This window comes from Mastomys coucha, unplaced genomic scaffold, assembly GCF_008632895.1.
Source record: "Mastomys coucha isolate ucsf_1 unplaced genomic scaffold, UCSF_Mcou_1 pScaffold15, whole genome shotgun sequence".
In the NCBI taxonomy this organism is placed as follows: domain Eukaryota; kingdom Metazoa; phylum Chordata; class Mammalia; order Rodentia; family Muridae; genus Mastomys; species Mastomys coucha.
Genome location: NW_022196897.1, coordinates 50969721 through 50974869, shown reverse-complemented (window position 1 = coordinate 50974869; position 5149 = coordinate 50969721).

Genomic DNA, 5149 nt, shown 5'->3' with positions numbered 1-5149 from the left:
TGATGTCCTCATATTTCTCAATTGACAAGCAGAATAAATGAAGTAACTAACTCTGAAATATACATATCTATTAACTTTTACCAATTATACTTAGTATGGAACATACCTTGTTCTTTCTGCTACCCATACACATAATGTGCTATTTCCTTTTTCTTTTAAAAAAATAGCTTTATATATGATAGTGTAGTAACTAGATGTATGGCAACTTGACATAAGCTAGAGTTATCTGAGAGACGAGAAAAATCATGCTATAGGCAAGCTTGTTCACCATTTTCTTAGTGGTTGATGGGGAGGGGCATTCATACCCTTGTGAGTGGTACCATCCCTGGACTGGTGGTCCTGGGTGCTATAAGATAACAGTCTGGGCAAGCCATGAGGAGCAAGCTGGTAAGCAACACTCCTCCACGGTCTCTATATCATCTCCTGCATCTAGATTACTGTCCTGTTTGTGCTCTTTGCTTACTTTAATTTTTAGAGATTTATTTTATTTTAATTGGTATGTGTATGTGTGTATGTGTGTGTTTGAGTGTGTGTTTGTGTGTGTTTGTGCACATTCGTGCACATGCATGTGTGTATTCATACTTTCAAAGGCTGAAGGAGGGCATTCTATCTACAGTAACTGGAGTTACAAGTGAGAAGGAACAGAGCTCTGATACTCTTTAAGAGCACCAAAGGCTTTTAAGCCATCTCTCCAGCTTCGGCTTGCTTGCTTTACATAGCATAAGATCCATTTTTTTCCTCAGTGGTCTAGGGCTGGAGAAATGGTTCATCATATAGCAACACTTGTTTCTTTTTTTTCCTCAAAAACATATATCATTGATTACTTTATGTGCTACCCAGAGAAAGGATCCTTTTCTTCCCAACATAGGACAGGAGCAATAGTTAAAGTAGAAATATTTCATGTATGAAGCAATAATCCCGTGAAAATGAATTCTTGGCTCAGTGTTTTGAATCAAATACTGTTATAGTTATCTGATACATCCATAATCTTTACACAATCTTGTAGTTTTAAATTTTATAGCAGAAACTAAGATACAAACAATACTTTTACTATGTAGCAAATTTACAAGTATTTTACATACAGAAACATTAAAATCAGTGAAACAGAAAACATGGACTACTTTTGGCCTAATAGTGTGCAACTGTAACAATGTTTAAAATGGTGTTTCTATTTAATTGTTGAGAATTTCATATACTGTGCAATACTTGTTTCTTACTCCTATGACCTTCATGGTGAAGAAGAGAACTGACACACAAAGATATCCTGTGACCTCAACACATGTTCTTTGGTACACACACACACACACACACACACACACACACACACACCAAGAAAATCAATAAACACAGTTTTTAAAACTTTTAAATAATTCTTATGCTAATATCTAAATGTATAACCAAAAAAATCAGTTACATGTCAACATTGTGTCTCTGATGATAAATAGATAGATAGATAGATAGATATAGATATATAAAATATTTGTTTGAGGGAGTACCAAAATAAACAAAATAGCTAAACATGAAAAAATGTAAGAGATGCCATAAGGCCAAGGGTTTCTGCATCACTGAATAAACTAACAAAGTATCGCCTCACGACTCAAAGGCACTACTACTAATTGGAATTTAAATGAAAAAATCAGATTTTTAGTTATTCATATCCTCTAGAATAGTTGCATATAATGGGTTCCAATTACTTCCAATAGTTTAATTAAGTGCCATATTGAATCATTAGGTTTTCATTTATTCAAAAGCTTTTTCTAGCATCATTCATTTCCACATTCATTCCAAGACATTTTTCTGGCCTCCACGGAGAATAAAAAAAGAATTGAAAATTATTTCCCTCAAGAAATTAAACAGACAAGTTGAGATTAGAACAAAGTCAAGATACACAAACATCCAAATAAATAATGAGCAGGAAATATAAGTAAAGCCAGGACCATGTGTGCAAGGAATCACTAATGTCTACTGACTGGTGCAGGGAGCTACATACCACATCGCAAGCAATATGGGATTTATTTTCTCTTTTCCTCATAGCTCCATAAGGAAATTTTCAAAAGTTTTCCCTGTTTATGTGAACTAAGTTGTTAAGTATTTTCCCTAAGGATAATTAAATGTCAGGGATACCTAAGTTATCTAACCCCCAAACCTATAACCTTGCAGGGACAGCAGCTTGGCTTTGAGGTAAACCTGGGTCTCACAGTGAGATGTCAAGACCACTCTGTGCCAGTCTCCAAACTATGGGATCTTAGATAAGTCACCAATTCCCATGAGCCTCAAGTGCTTTCTTCCTTTTCTTTAATAGACTAGGAAATATGAAGAGGCTTTGCAATTCTAAAACACTGCAAACATCAGTGGAAAGTACATTAATTCCTGATGACATACACGTAGCACAGGAGTACACAATATTGAATTATCAATAAATAAGATCCTTTTAAATAATGATAATTGCAAAATCATAGGAAATTGTTCCATAGGGACTGATATAAATGTGTCTGGAGGTTATTTCCCATTTGCAACACACAGTCAAGATTTCATTTGTTTACAAATCTACTACTCAGTGTGAACAGTGAAACCAGCAGACAGTTACTACTAAAGCTTAGATGCACTTCTACCATTCTGGTGACTGGTGTCCACCTCCTATATAGAAACAACAGGTATTGTTAGGTAAACCATTAGAGTGGTATTTGCAATGGTTATGTCAATATGTAGCTCGTGTCAAAACATCTAAATGGGAGGGCAGAGGCTTTAGAGAAAGAAACAAATGGTTATTTTTTTCTATTAGAAGTGTAGAGTTTTGCAGCATTTCATGAATGCTCTGACATGCATAAAGCTCATTACTCAGAGAGTATGGACAAACCAGGCATACATCAACTCTCCCCATTCTCCCTGGTTGTTTCCCTTCCCGAGGGACTCTTAGCAGTAAAAAGACAACCGCCATGTCAAAGCAGACAGCAACTTGATGTGCGATGTCAGTTTCATTTAAGCCTTCCTCTACAGGCAAAGTTTTAATGTAGCTTGTCTTCACACTCACCATTCCGACTCTTAAAAAAAATTAATCAATGCCGATTTACTCTCAGTGTACTGAATGCTTCTCTAAACTTAGGTGTTAACACTAATTCAGTAATTACTATCATTTTATCTTTTCATATCTCTAATTCCTTGAAAGGGGGCACTTTTTTATTATTAATGTGAAATTCAACCTAGTACCCTAATGAGTGTATTTTTTTGGTCAGATAATTGTTAATTCTTTTAAAAGGATGATAATAAATTTGAGAAATTATTTCATTCCAACACACTCAGTGCTTGGATCGCCTTGTACCAGTCTAGGCAGTGCTAATTTGTCAGACAAAATGTCCATCAATTAAACAGAGACAAACTTAAAACGTGGATTTTGCTCCATGTTTGCCTATTTCCAAGATGAGCACATCACAAAGATTAAACAAATGAATGGGTAAAATCTGGAATATTAGATAAAAATGATAAAAATATTAGAAACTAAGCAATGATTACAAAGATTGCCACATAACAAAGGTTCTTTGAGAAGGTACTGGGGGCAGGATATTGATTTCTCAAAATATGCCAAACTCCCAATTGAACAGAGGTCTACTAACATGAGAAAAAAATGACTTTTTGTACTGTGGCATGTTCACAGGCAGCTCTTCATTCTATACTTCATTTCCTCTCACCCACTCACTGGGTATAAAACTGACTCATGGGTGAGAGAGGAAGAGACAGAACTGGTGTGGAGTAATCACAAAGACATTTTCTGAAAAACTGCAAAGGAGCTCAGTTCAAATTTTGTCAACTTGAGATTGGAGTGCTTGGTAGAAGAGGCTGGGTTCATGATTTCTGTGATTTAGAGCTTGTGAGGGTGCCAGTGGTACAGTGATAGCCTGCTCTTGTATGTAAATGTACTGAGCAAATTAAACACACAGAATGTCCAAACGCACTTTTGGATCTTGGGTGGGTTTTTTTTTTCACTTGGTTGTTTTTTTAACTTTGAGCACAAGTCAAGTGGAACAATGTCACAGATCTCTAGGCACAAAAGACCAGAGCCAATATGAAACAAAGGGCTGAGCAAATACGTGGTCAACCGGCACTGACCTGGAGACAGAGTCATTCTAAATAATTTACACTCAGAATATCACTTTGGGACCCCTGTGGTCTGGATCAGTTGTCTATACTCCCTAAAACCACAAAAAGACATTCTCTGATCTCCTTTTTGGGGGGCAGAATAGATGTGTCTACCCAGTGAGGAGTTCACGAACACCTAGTCTCTTCTAGTACATAGGGACATAACTCTGCCATAATAAGAGCTCACTGTTAACATTGCATGAGCCACTCAGTTGCAAGATCTCCTCATGTTAAGACTGAGTCTTAGCATCCTCCAGCTTATAACTGGGCTAAGCAATAGGAAGCTAGTTTGTCTCCAACTGGCTCAAAACAAAACAGTCCTATTTCTTTCATAATGCCAAATTTCATTTGCACAGTAATGTAATACATATATATATTATATATATATAATAAATGCATATATATTATATATATATATTCATATACACACCTCATATACTGTTTGGTATGTATATGAATATATAACATTATGTAATTGTTACTTAAAATTACATAGAAACTAGTATCAAACTTACATTTTGGAAAGTTAAGGAGTTTTCCCATGCTTACCAGCATATATAATTTTTTTTTTTTTGGTGTCTTGCTACCTGAGCATGACCATACATAATTTTTTTTTTGGAAAAAGTATTCAGTAATTAATATGAACCCAAATGGAGATAGAACAATAAAGAATGTAAAGTACAGCATCAGGTTTTGTCCCTCAGGATGGGAACTAACAGTCGATAGACCCCTGTGCACACCAATGTTCTCCGCAGGTATGTAACAAGCCACAAATCTGCATTTAAAATATCATACATTTCTAGACACTGATGTTCCAAAATGATACATGGCCCATGTTTCTGGCATGCCTTATGTCCATCTGCTAGCATGGCATGGTGCCCATTCACAAGGTAATAAGACAAATTCACAAGCCCACAGATGCCAAGCATGCTAAGTCTTACAGAGTTAACCTGAAAAATGAAACAAGTCCCTTTCTTTTTCTACTGTGAGCACTTCTGCCTGAGTCACAACCACC